At 40.1% G+C, this 14,799-nt stretch overlaps 1 protein-coding gene across 1 annotated transcript in view; it reads left to right on the top strand.

The window, feature by feature from the left end:
* Window positions 1-9,800: 9,800 nt before the first annotated feature.
* abca5.L (ATP binding cassette subfamily A member 5 L homeolog) overlaps window positions 9,801-14,799 on the top strand; it is a 41,807-nt gene continuing 36,808 nt past the window's right edge. Inside the window, exon 1 of the mRNA XM_018234670.2 lies at window positions 9,801-9,978. The gene's annotated coding sequence lies outside the window, so the exon portion shown is untranslated. The remainder of the gene's footprint in view (window positions 9,979-14,799) is intronic.

The raw sequence follows: 14,799 nt of genomic DNA, 5'->3' as shown, positions 1-14,799 counted from the left end.
CTTGGGGGAACACATTGTGTATAATATAAAGTTGCCTCATGTAACTCCTTTCTTCATGGATATGGAGGACATGCTCGTTGCATAAAATGCTCGTCGCATAATTGCCAGTGATGGTAAAATCTAGGACACTTATAGATTCCAGTTCTGGTTTGCAAGAAAATGCCAGAACCAAAGCCCCTAAACACATTGTGCAACGTTCCCCTTAAACTTGACAGCAGCTGACTTTTCAACTAATATTTAATGCACCGATGCCTATTCTTTTCATTCACAGTATTTTCTACTATTATAAACTACTTTTACACCCTCCAACCCCCTCTGATGAGGATAATTCCTACCCAGCTCTGTTTAAACAAACCCCTCTTTTCCCTCCGTTGCAGTTGATATCCGATGAATCGGTTGCATTAAAGCTACAAATGACTACATTAAAGCTACATGTGGAATGAACATATAACTATACACTTGATAGTTTTAAAGATTTATTTAATTGATGATTGATTCCAGAAAAAGTCAGATATGTGAGCCATGTATAAATGTGCATTCATGTCTTATTTGTACGTGATTGCAGAGTCCCCACCACCAGATGGCACTCTTTCACCATATTCACCCTAATTCCCAAATTCATATTGCCAGCCATTCACTCACCAACACAGCCCATAATATTACAGGTTTAGTAGACCCATAGACTAGAATAGGCCTTGTTTACTAAAGGGTTAAAGTGCAAAGTACTGACAGTGCAGCACTTTCTACTGAATTCATATTTGCAACATGAAATGTGTAATTTGACAAGAAAATGTACCGTAATTCTAAGCAACTTCCTAATTTTTATTGATTTTAAAGCAATTTGAAATATTAATGAAATGGAAATCAGGGCTTGTTTATTTATTTCATGTTCTCTGCATTTCTGGATATAAATCTCTGAACAAAGTAGCAGCAGTTGGTTTTCCTCCAAGTCTCTTCAGTGGTTTCTGCTACGTTGTCGTAGCAGTCAGAACCAGCAGTGCAGAGGCAGATTTCAAAAGGATTTGCATTTACAAATAACTTCAAATAATTCTTTCATTTTGCTAAAGAAAACATTTAGGTTGGAGCTCCCCTTTAAAGCAATAGGAACAATTAAAAGTTGCAGCAGTTTAGGATCATCATCACTATTCTCAATGAATAAAAAGAAATGTAATAATGGAGGCTGGCATGCCATGAGAGAGGATTTTCTGCAGCTCAGTATTTCATGAGCTAAATGTGTATTTCCTTGGCCATCCATTTCAGCATTCACTCATGGGTTATTCCCGCCACTGATAGCTGATAGGACAGAATTAAAACAATAATTAAGCAAACAGACTTCTATATAGATCAACCCCTTCACCTCAAGAGAGAGTCTTGTTTTCTGTGCTGAAGCTGATGGCTCCTTGTTTTCAGGCTAGAATTTTTCTTTTCAACTTACCTAGTTCTGTCGTTTTGGGAAGTCACATCTGAGCAAGTTCAGCCTCTTTCTCTGAAGGGCAATGGAAATAAACACTGTGTTGCACTTGTATTCTGGCTGTCCCTGTTAGGAGCTGGGACTAAAAGGTTCCATTGCAGAAACATTTAGGCTTGTGCCATTATGGCTGGACAATTCCCTTTTTAAAGGGTTTATAGGGTGGATCACTGGCATCTCTTTATATTTATTTCCTATCTGCTGATTTTCTTCCTATCCCCTCTGGCTGCTGATCGTTGCAAATGCAAAGCCCAAAAATGCTGCCAAACTAAGGTTATGGGTTAGTGAGGTGGTGGAAATGAGTGCAAATATTGGGGGAATCAGGTAAGTTGTATCTGTACCATTCCCCTTAAGAAAGAAACGTCTAATAACCTGGTTATTTCCATTATGGCTTGATTGAATATGACTTGATTGAATCCACTCGCAGAGTTGGGAAAGTCAACACTTCTACTATGAGCCAGATACTGACTGCACAACTGCAACTCTCCTATTTGCTTGTGGCCAAGACTAGTGCTGAATTTGCTGTTACTGTTGCATGGGGAAGTTAAAATGCAAAAGTCTTCTCTTTTTACAAAAGTACTCCACAGTCTAAATGACAAAACTCCACTAAACTATTAATAGTAATACTGACCCGATGTGGAAAAGACAGCCAAATGCTATGTTATATTCCTGCTATGTTCAGTATATAATACTGTTGTTTTGTGGGTTATCATTGCCATGCTATGTTGCTACTGTGTTCAGTATATTAATACTGTAGTATTACAGATTTACAGATTAACATTACCATACTAGGTTTCCACTATGTTCAGGTTGTCCTTGCTGTGCAATATTCCTGTTATGTTCAGTATATTAATACTGCAGTTATGCAGGTTATTGCCATACATCCCAACATGTTGAAAAATTGGCAACGGTGATATTATGACACATCCCTAATTACCATTATACAAAATGCAGCAGGTTATAAAAGTTTGAACACATTTTTGTGGTTTTTAGGTGTTATTACAGTTTTGCTAATGAAGCTGAATTGCCCTTTAATCTGCACGTCACTGTTTCCCCAATAGACTTGCTTATCATAAACTGTTACAATTGTTTCTTTGCTTATCTTAAAAGTGCACTCTGGGCTCTCTGCCAAAAGCCAATTAAGTTAGAAACTCTGTATCATTTTCTGGCTGTTCAGTGCAGGAGATCAAAGAGAGAGACAGGACTGCCGGTTGAGCTGTCAAAATCTGAACTGTCTGGCGAAAAATGGGACAGTTGGGAGGTATGTATCATTGCTATGCTATGTACCTACTGTGTTTAGTATATTAATACTGCAGTAATAGAGATTAATTTTACTATACTAGGTTTCCACTGTTCACTATATTAATACTGCAGTATTACAGGTTAACACTACAATTCTATGATCAGTATGGATACTGTAGTATTGCTTTGCTATATTTCTGCTGTTCAGTTTATTAATAATGAAGTATTGCAGGTTATCATTGCTATGCTATGTTCTTCTTCTATTAGTAGTTTAGGTGACTTTACCCGGTATGCTTAATATATTAATGCTGTATCATTGCAGGTTAGCATTACATTGCTTCACCTATGTGCATTTTCAGGATAATACTGTATTTTTACTCAGTAAAGTTTATATGCCTTTATGTTCAATTCTGTATTATTGCAGGTTGGGGTTACTATACCTAGTATACTTAGCATATTAATCGTGCGTAATCTTGTCTTATCATACTATACTTCTGCTGGTTTGTTGGATACGAAAATATAACCCTAATTTGGTTACTATCTCTTTAAATAGCAATTAACCCTTGGCAATCCAGGGCCCTGAGTCTCTTTTGCATTTGAAAAGTACTGGGAACTGGGATTTACAGTGCAGTGCCTCCAAGTAGGGAACACTGAGGAGCACAGCTCAGGAGATTTCCACTTCTGGGGTTGTATTGTAGTTTGCTTTAATGCTCTATTTCAGTTACATGTAAGGGCCCTTACTCACGGGCAGTTGAAGCTGTGCTCCCCTGCGTTCCGGTTTTAGGCGTTCAGTCATGCATCTGTCTGAGTACAGCCGCATTGGAAAGAATTCAGCGCGTTTACTCCTGCAAAACGCCCGTGAGTAAGTGCCCTAAAGGGGAAACGTTTGGTGTTCCCAAAGCCTTCCATGTTTGCGCCTGTATATCCTTAGATGGAGCAAGCGTCAGTTCCCCTATGGCTTCTATTAGTCATTAAACATACCTCACAACACTTAAAAATCAGAAAATCAGAAAGGCGTTAAATGTACTTGTACCCTTTAAATCCTTCCCTTCCTTGACTTTCTTCACCTCTTCTAACTGCAGGCCTGTCTTATGGCATGTTGCTAATACAGTAATACATACATTATATATATATATATATATATATATATATATATATATATATATATATATATATATATATATATATATAGCCGGGTGCTAACCAAATTCATGAATAGCAGTCCAGTGAAAGCACTCACGGCAATGACCCTTCAGGGGTATATCAAAATATTTTTATTAGTGCATGCACTAATAAAAATATTTTGATATACCCCTGAAGGGTCATTGCCGTAAGTACTTTCACTGGACTGCTATTCATGAATTTGGTTAGCACCCGGCCATTTATATATATATATTGTTTGAATAGTTTGTACAGTAGTTTGTACAGTAGTTTGTACAGTAGTTTGAATTGAAATCATTGCTGACATATGTTCTGAAAATTGAGTTAGAGTTAGTATTTATGAGCCTTATTCTGCCTGCCAGAGAAATGAGCTACATAATACTAATCAGGGAATCCTGACAGAAAACAAACTGTCATAGAAAATCACTCAGCCTATAACCTATATAACACACTTTTTGGCTTAAAACTGCCTACTTCTTGCCTTAGACAAGACTTTCTTAAAGGATCAGTAACATCAATTTTTAAAAAAAAAAAAAAATTTCATTAGTGTAGAACAAAAAAAAACCCCAAAAAACCACAAAGACATATTAAACTTTTAAGTCTTTATTAAGAAATAATTTACCAAAACTTGGCTTGTGCTCCTCTTCAGAAAAGGTGACGATCCATGATGCGCTGCTTGATTACTCCTCCCCGGCTATCTCCTATAAGGAAAGCAGAGAGGAGAAATCAAGCGCTGCACAATGGATCGCTGGATCACCTTTTCTGAAGAGGGACACAAGCGGAGTTTTGGTAAGTTATTTCTTAAAAAAGACTTAGCGATTTAAAAGATTAATTTGTCCTTGTGGGGTTTTTTTTTCCGTTCTATACTAACAATTTTATTTATTTTATATTATTGATGTTACCGGTCCTTTAATAAAAGACTCAGAAGTAGATCGCTTCTAAACATGAAATGATTCTTTAGCAATGGGTTCATTGTCCTCTGATATATGAAATACTATATACAGTGTACAGAAGCAATGTCTTGTGTGCAGAGTAAATTACATAGTTACATAGTTATTGATTTACAATAATCATGAAGTCAGTGCAAAGCGAGATCAATCAACAAGGGCTGTAAGGATTCAGTGAAGTGCAAGACCTTGTTTCTGGATCTACCTCCTCTTTGAGTGCCAAACCCATTCTTGCACTTTGCACCCAGCCCCCCCCCAAGGGTACTAAATGAGCCAGGCGATTCATTTGCTGCCTTCATTTCCCCTAATAAGTTCAATAAATAAAACATTCAACCATTAACTTTAACCCGTCATTTAGAAATACAGAAGCAAATTGGTTGTTGAGTTGCTGCACTAGTTCAGAATAACAACTAGATTTGTACACGTGAGAATTGATTGCCAAACCTTCTATTCTTTTTGCCGCTAAGCCAAATCTAATTGCAATGTATATCTCCTTCAAATCCAGGTCTATTCATATCTAGTGGGCCATGGTTTTCAATTCCATGTATTAAACGCTTTGTTCTAATATCTGATTTTAATGATACTCCCAACGCATTTCATTCATTTGTTTCAAACCGATGATGCAATTATAAGATTACATTTCTTTTATGCACTGTTTTAATAAGTGAATTTAAATCGGCTCCTAATGCAGGCAGTTTACACAACTCATTACACAAATAGCCATTAGGTGCCAAGTCCCATCTCTATTGAGTATTTAATAATCACTGCTTCTTCCCTGCAGCAATAACGACATGATCAGACTCTGTGCAAAAATGTTAAGTAATTAGGTTCCATTTCAATTAAAAGACTGATTTATAATAAGAGGAAAGTTTTCATTTAAATGGAAGATAGGAATATTTATCAAACTTGAGCTGATGGTCCTTTTTAAAAACACAGCAGCCCAGGTAGGATTTCACTGGAGGGTACCTAACATTCCATCTCCAGTGGTTTTATTCTCCTTCAAAATCAAATGATGATAGATATCTGCCTACAGTTCATTCCAAGAAGTGATGGGGTAAAACTCCAGCAAATACAGCTCACCTACCCCATGTGTAATAAATGGCACTAAGTTTGCCCAGGAGCTGTAACCCATAGCAACCAATAAGAAGTTTGCTTTTAAACAGGTGACCAGAAAATGCTACCTGCTGATTGGTTGGTTAGGAGCAGTAACCTATAGCCTTTAATTACATATCCCTGTGGCAAAACATGTAGGTTTATTTTAGTCACCAGTTATTTGAAATGAGTCCCTTAATATTGAGTAGAGGAGTATAACACCTCAAAATATCTATAATAAAGAATGTTTGTAAATAGCTCTCAGGTATTCAAAAAAGAACTGTCATGGTAGTATATATATATATATATATATATATATATATATATATATATATATATATATATATATATATATATATATATATATATATATATATATATATATATAGTTCAATGTTCAATTGATATATATATATATATATATATATATATATATATATATATATATATATATACACACACACATATACATACATACATACATACAGACCTTTCAAAAGCCCAAAGTAGTAGAATGGCTAGCATCAATTTACAGGGGTGACTAGGGAATGCCTAGGAGGAGGAGCTTAAAGATATGTTAAATATTTCATAAAGGTCAAATGAAGAACGATTTGGGTCAGTTAGGTGTAATGAAGCCCAGTTGAAATATTTGAGTTTCCGTTGTGTTGGAAAGCTTTGGATAACCTAACCTGACACTTTGATTATTTGCAAGTTGATTAGGAGTTGAAGGGTTTCCTGGTGACATTTTGGACCTTGAAGTGGGGCATCAACCAAAGAAGATTACAAACCACTGCCTTAAGTAGGGTGTATTTATATTTGTGTGTTGTAGAAGTAGAATAGGAAAAGAAAAAACACAGGGAAATAGGTCACTTACTGGATGACAGCAAGATGATAGATTGCCTGGGCAGCATGTATGTATTTAAATACACAGTCTCACATTTATATGAACTCAATCTGCCACTTCTCTAATTTGCCTCAATTCTTCTGCATAAATAACACACATGGCACTTATTACTTTATTCTACACCACTAACATCATCTATAAGAATAATAGTCACCAGTGAGATCCATGGGAAAGCACTCGGTCTGGTTCTGGAACAGAACACAGAATTTACATGAATTCATTAAATTTGAGTATGATGTAGAGAGGGATATTTTGAGACAATTTGCAATTGGTTTTCTTTTTTTATTAGTTGTAGTTTTTGACTTATTTAGCTTTTTATTCAGCAGCTCTCCAGTTTGCAATGTCAGCAATCCGTTTGCTAGGGTCCAGATTCCCCTAGCAACCATGCACTGATTTGAATAAGAGGCTGGAATATGAACAGGAAAGGCCTGAATAGAAAGACGAGCAATAACTATACATTTTTAGCCTTAAAGCGCATTCAGTTTTTAGATGGGGTCAGTGACCCCCATTTGAAAGCTGGAAAGAGTCGGAAGAATGAGAATAATGAAAAAAACTATAAAAAAATTAACAATGAAGACCAATTGAAAAGTTGCTTAGAATTGTCCGTTCTAAGGGGCAGATTTATTAAGGGTCGAATTTCGAAGTTAAAAAGATTATGAAAATCGACCATCGAATTTAAATACATCGAATTCAACGTTTTTTCATCGAATTTAGCAATCGTTTTTTCGATCGAATTAAAACCGATTAAATCCTTCGAATCAAACAATTTGAAGGATTTCATCGATTGATCGAAGGATTTTAATTTGATGTGTAAAGACTTGGAAAAAGTTTGTAGAAGGTCCCCATGGGCTAACATAGCAATTCGGCAGGTTTAATTTGGCGAAGTATTGAAGTTTTTTTAAAGAGACAGTACTTCGACAGTACTTCAATTATCAAATAGTCAAACTTTTTTTAGTTCAAATTGAAGTTAGATATGGCCTATTGGATGGTCGAAGTACTCAAAAAATTACTTCGAAATTCGAACTTTTTTAACTTCGAAAATTCACTCGGACCTTAGTAAATCTGTCCCTATAAGTTAACTTAAAGGTGAACCACCCCTTTAAAATTCGATATAGAAAGTGTAGTCCTTAGTGAACCCCAGCCTCAGATTCTTTCCACTCTAGGCCTGTTGGATTAGGGGGTCTGTTAAACATCGTCTTTATTTCATCCATCAAAACAACACGTGGCGCGTTTCATGCGTCTCACACTTATTCATAGGCATACACCTGATTCATAACAAGCAATATATAGGAAGGCCAGTATTTTTTCCAGAAAAGGTGGCAACTGTAGCTGCCGTCAGGGTTGCCCGGCTGTGCTGTACTTTTTGATTTGACGGCGCCAAAGTGATTTGCTGAACCACCGAAGAGCCGAAGACCCACAGCGTCGCTAATGGAGCTGAAGCCACGAAAAGACCCAAAGTTGAAGTCCTGAAGCCGTTAAAAGACCCAAAGGAGCCAAATGAAACTGAAGAAGCCGTCATGGACAAGGAAGAAGAACGTAAGGTAAGTTCCACTGAACCCCAATGTGTTTTTTGTATTAAACCCCTGGTCACCAATGTATTATATTACTCCTCTTTACGCTCCTGGCCACAATATTTAAAAAAAAATTTTTTATGGGGCCCCTGATCACCAATGTTAAAGGGGGCCATGGCCACCAATGTTTTTGTAAAAACTTTTATGGGGGGCTCTGCTGCCAATATATATTTTTTTAATTTATAGGGGGGCCCTGGCCACCAATGATCTTTTTTAACTTGTGGGGGATGGGGGGGGGGTTACTGTTTTTAGTGCTGATGTCTGTTTTGCCCTTATTACTGTGTTGTGGGCGGGGCCTAATTTTGTTGTACAGGGCACTGTGCATCCCACGTATTACATTTTGCAAACAAATTGGCACATAAACCACATAGCAACTTAGCCAGTGTTAAAAGTTCCACTTGTGCCTGTAACTTAAATAGTTACAGTTGCTTCTTTGCTTATCTTAAATTGTTACAAATGTATCCAGGGGCGCGCCGCCAATGAGGCGAGCTGAGACGCTCGCCTCAGGCGGCAACGCCAAAGCGGTTTCCAGGGGCGGCAAAAAGCCGCTCCTGCACCTTTAAGAGCCGAATTTCCGGTTTTTAAACCGGAAATTCGGCTTTACTAATGCGAGAGAGCGCAATTGCGCTCTCCGCATTAGTGTTCCTGCCTCCCCTCCCGACAAGTAAGTCAGCGAGGGGGGGCGGCATTGCAGGAGCCGCCTCAGGCGGCGCTTAGGTCTGAATCGGCGCTGAATGTATCTAAGTGCAACTGGCATGTATTGTGGGCTCTCTGCCAAAAGCCAATTAAGTTAGAAACGTTGTATCTTTTTCAGGCTGTTCAGTGAAGGAGATCAAAGAGACATAATCCGGGACTGATGGTTGAGCTGTGAAACTCGGGAGTGTCCCATAAAAAACAGGCCAGTTGTGTGGTATGTGAATACAGACAGGGGGCACAGAAAGACTATAAGAGACGAGTGTGGAAGCAGACACGTGAATGTTGTAGTTGAACACAATTTACACAAAGGACAATCAGCCCCACACTGACTCCTACATCATATAATAAACAATCTGGGCCCCAGTGGGGGGGGGGATAAATGATGAAAAATGTGAGACAAAGTTGCTGAACTTGTCCTTTCCACTGGCTCATTCCCACTGTAACCTCCCCCCAATTAGACTGTCAGCTCCACAGGGCAGGGCCCTTTGCCTCCCTCATCTGAGTGTCTAATAATGATGATTTCTGAATGCAGTGAGCCCTGTTTGTTGCTACTAACTGATGCTTGTGTTACTCACTGCTTTGCTATACAAATAATAATCACATAATAATAACAACCAGGGCCTGAGTTTCTGGACTGACATCAAGGCGTTTCCCATGGCAACAACAGCGCTAAACCCTGATGAGTCCCCAGCTGACAGGCCGAGGCGCAGTGACAGCATTTGTCCAGCAGGTGTCGCCCCTTCCTCCACCACCACATGATCCCTCCTGTCAGTGTCCGACTGATGCGAGGCCCAGGCTCCTCCCCCTCCTGCAGCAGCTTCAGCTGTGTGTGACAGAGATCCGCCCAGGCCTGGGAACTGTCACCAAGGAAACCGGCTCTCGGCAAAAGCATCTCAGGTACTGCCGATTAAACGTAAGGTGGGCTGATGAACCCTGGGAATGGGGTGAGCTCTGACTGTGGGTTCTGACCCTTTGCACCCCTAGTGCTGTGCTGTTGGTACGTGCGGCTGCTGGGGCTGCGCTGTCATTGGGTCACAGAACCTGAGCATGAGGGGGGTGAGCGCTTTCCACCGGCAGCCGAGCCTTTCTGCTCTTTTTTACTCAACATTATTTCCTCTGCTGCCTGTGTGTGTCTGAGTCAGTCTGTGTATTTATCTGCCCTAGTCTGTAGCTCTGTGTGTTTGACTGTCATATCTATACACACACTGTCACATATCTATACACACACAGTGTATAGATATGACAGTCAGTGTGTAGATATGTGACAGTCAGTGTATTGATATGACAGTCAGTGTATTGATATGACAGTCAGTGTATAGAAATGACAGTCAGTGTGTAGATATGTGACAGTCAGTGTATTGATATGACAGTCAGTGTGTGTATAGAAATGACAGTCAGTGTGTGTATAGATATGACAGTCAGTGTGTGTATAGATATGACAGTCAGTGTGTGTATAGATATGACAGTCAGTGTATAGATATGACAGTCAGTGTGCCATTGTGCTCAGGTAAGTGCCAGTGAGTAGGTACCAGACAGACTGAGATACAGCAAGTGGTGTAAATGATTATGGAACTACAAATCCCAGCATCCCCCAGTCACCAAAATAAATTCAATTCTACTCTGTCCCATTTTATTAATTGTAATATTCCTTTTATAGTCCGGCCAGTGTATGTTTAGCTACTGACCTCTATGTCAGTGTATACAACATATTTATCCTTTTTTATTTAGACTATTGTCTGTTGTGTCTGACTGGATATCTGTTACTTTTCCCATTTAACACTTTGCTTGTCCATCAGTCTGTCTGTCTGTCTGTCTGTCTGTCTGTCTATGTGTCTGTGTCGTCCGCTCTTCATTCAGCCTCTGTACATTGTGTTTATTGTATTTCATGTCCGTGTTACTGTGTTGTTAGACCTAACTGTGCCCGTGTGAGATTGTGTTTATGAGCTTGTGTGTGTGTATGAGTGTGTGTGTCTTTGTGTGTGTCTGTTGGTGTGTGTGTGTGTGTGTGTGTGTGTGTGTGTGTCTGTTGATGTGTGTGTGTGTGTGTGTGTATGTGTGTGTGTATGTGTGTGTGTGTGTGTGTCGATGTGCGTGAGTATGTGTGTGTGTGTCTGTTGATGTGTGTGTGTGTGTGTGTGTATGTGTGTGTGTGTATGTGTGTGTGTCTGTTGGTGTGTGTGTGTATGTGTGTGTGTGTGTGTGTCTGTTGATGTGCGTGAGTGTGTGTGTGTCTGTTGATGTGCGTGAGTGTGTGTGTGTGTGTCTGTTGTGCGTGAGTGTGTATGTGTGTGTGTGTCTGTGCACTTGCCTGGGGGTGACTGGGTATCACATATTGTGCTGTGGAAGGTGTCTCCTCGTTTTTTTGTTTCCTTCTCAGAATATCCAGTTGTTTCCCTCGTTGTATCGCTAGTTAATAAAGTGCTGTGTGTATATAGGGTTAGTAATGTTTCTCGTCATCATATATCACACCCTTATATAACACAGATCATTCCTGTGCTGTTCCTCAGCCGCCCGTATCTCAGTGAGTTACAGATACATTGGGATTCAGTGGGAGCCCAAATATACCAGTGACTCTGCTCCTCACTGTCCCCTGATACACACAGAGTAACACAATCTTACAATGTTTGCGTTACGCTCCATCATGTGCCGTTTCCTACTCAGCTACTGTGTGTAATGTTGTGTAATTGTATGGGGGAGGGAATTGCTGCACATACCTTGCTGATTCTTTATTGATAACCCTCCCCCTGCCCAAAAAGGAGCAAATGTGTTCATTTTCAGAGAGCATCATGGGAAGGTCATTTGTCCATTGGAATGGGTTGTTTGTGTTGATGCACCGCTGGCCACAGATGGGGGGATTGACTGGGGAAAGGGAATAATGAGAGGAAACTGGGATTGGGGGCCACGTGATCTGTTATCTACTGTGTATCCTGTGCTTGAATGGCTGCCCCCATGACTACACAGGAGCTTGTTTATATAAACTATAGTAGTACTTATCTGTTATCTACTGTGTATCCTGTGCTTGAATGGCTGCCCCCATGGCTACACAGCAGCTTGTTTATATAAACTATAGTAGTACTTATCTGTTATCTACTGTGTATCCTGTGCTTGAATGGCTGCCCCCATGGCTACACAGCAGCTTGTTTATATAAACTATAGTAGTACTTATCTGTTATCTACTGTGTATCCTGTGCTTGAATGGCTGTCCCCATGGCTACACAGCAGCTTGTTTATATAAACTATAGTAGTACTTATCTGTTATCTACTGTGTATCCTGTGCTTGAATGGCTGCCCACATGACTACACAGCAGCTTGTTTATATAAACTATAGTAGTACTTATCTGTTATCTACTGTGTATCCTGTGCTTGAATGGCTGCCCCCATGGCTACACAGCAGCTTGTTTATATAAACTATAGTAGTACTTATCTGTTATCTACTGTGTATCCTGTGCTTGAATGGCTGTCCCCATGGCTACACAGCAGCTTGTTTATATAAACTATAGTAGTACTTATCTGTTATCTACTGTGTATCCTGTGCTTGAATGGCTGCCCACATGACTACACAGCAGCTTGTTTATATAAACTATAGTAGTACTTATCTGTTATCTACTGTGTATCCTGTGCTTGAATGGCTGCCCCCATGGCTACACAGCAGCTTGTTTATATAAACTATAGTAGAGTTTCTGAAGCTAAAATACCAGTTATACCAGTGCATCGCAACACTACATTATATATTTTTACTTTTTGGTGTTACTGTTCCTTTAAACTGGCCTCTGGCTAAAAGCATTAAATGGTGCCTGAGCGAAGGAGAGGAGCTGCTGACAGGACAGAGACTAAATTAATACTGAACCGCATAGGAACTCCCTGCTGCCAGCTTTACTTTTATGACAAACTCAAGATCAGTCTTCAAACTGTCAGCACCTTCTCTCCTCCAGGCGGGTGACATTTAGTGGCATCAGCCAGATTGACATTTCCACCTGATTTGGGGCAAGTACAGGCCAATAAGTAACACTAGTCAGCGTTGTGTCCTGTGCTCCCCTGCACTGAAATGCACGAAAATCCAATGCAGAAGAATTCCAGGGCAAAATGTGCCCATATAAGAATCTCATTGGTATGAATTTCTGAATTACTTCATTTTACCATGTGACATGTTAAAAGACCAGGAAAGTCGAATTTAATGGGGGGGGGGGTACCACATTTCTAGAAAAAATGAACTCCATGCTGGCGCTTCTGTTCTTCATCCCGTCTCAGAGCTGTGCCATCAGGTTTTATCATTTTCCCTGAGATGTGTTGTACCCAAACAGTATAGACCGTATAGGAAAGTCTGAAATGTACAATATCTGGTGCAAGAGATCCCTGCAAATACTGTGGTGGCACAGCAATGAGATGGAATGGTTTTTTTCGGCCAGATCTCAATCAGGGAAGCCCGTCGGGGGGGCCCCATACACGGGCCAATAAGCTGCCGACCCGTGAATGGCCACCTTTTGGCTAGGAGCCAGTGGGTCTAGGTGGGCAGTTGTATTGCTCAGATAGGCCTCTGGTACAAGTCACCTTAGATCTCATATTCACTGTACCCATACTATCCCCTGTAGAAGGAAAGTGGAGGACATTTAGGTGTCCTGGATCACCCCCAACCAGGCGTTCCATATTTTCCCAAATTTTCTTTTGATTGGTAAGAACATTATTGATTAGCTTTTTCCAGAAGCTTAAAGTCGGGGTGCTGTTGCTTTCCAGGTCACCAGAATGGCTTTTTTTGCAAAATGAAGAAGTTGCAGCAGACATACCCACTCACTAAAGCACAGGGATAGTCCTTCTGTTATTCCTAGTAGGCAGAGTTCAGGGCAACATACGTTGGGAAGCCCGAGCTTGGCTTCAGCATAATGCAATGTTTCCTTCCAAAATCTTTCGATTTTGGCGCAATCCCAAAATATGTGTCTGTAGGTACCTTGATCATGATTACATTTGGGGCATATATCGGGACATCCAGAATATATCTGGGCCTGTGAGGAGTCAAGTAGACAAGGTTAAGATACTTTGTATGTATGTACCTAGCTATCCCTACTGGAGATATTAGTCTCAGGGATTTCGCTGAGTATTTCTTTTCAATCCCCTTCGTTTAACTGGGGAAACTCTAGCTGCCATTTCTGGCAAAAGTGTTGGAGTGGGTCAAAATCAGGTCCAGACTGAGAATTAAAATAGGCCCTGGCATTTCAGGTACACAGATGCCCAATCAGCCCACACAGAGGCCCAAACAGCCCCCACCAGCCCACTAAATACTGACTTTCTATGGCACCTTATAGCAGCCCCTCTGGCATTTGCCAGAACCCACAGATTGCCAGTCCGGGCCTGGTCAAAATCATCCTGCAGGAGAAGAGTATAGAACCGACCAAGGGACCTTGTGAGTTCAGTTTGTCTCTGATACATTTCTAATGAGGTCTCTGATATCTCGGGGGCACCTTCTGGAAACTGTGCTGAGAGCGCATGGCATAGTAGTAAAGTCCTAAAAAGAATATGATTTTTTTCCTTCAGCTGCACAAACTGCTTGAGAGATGGAATGTATTTAATGGGGTAAATAAGTAAGACACTTTATGATGCGGGGGGTCCTCTCATAGAACTTTACTTTCCTTCACCATTTACCATGAAAAAAAGCAATAGTTCACCTTTACACTTTCAGAATTCTATAGATTTACCTGTTTTTAGCAGATGGTCTTCATTTTTTAC

This window comes from Xenopus laevis, chromosome 9_10L (assembly GCF_017654675.1).
Source record: "Xenopus laevis strain J_2021 chromosome 9_10L, Xenopus_laevis_v10.1, whole genome shotgun sequence".
Lineage (NCBI taxonomy): Eukaryota > Metazoa > Chordata > Amphibia > Anura > Pipidae > Xenopus > Xenopus laevis.
Note: the sequence above shows the minus strand (reverse complement) of the source record. Positions and strands in the feature narration are given on the sequence as shown.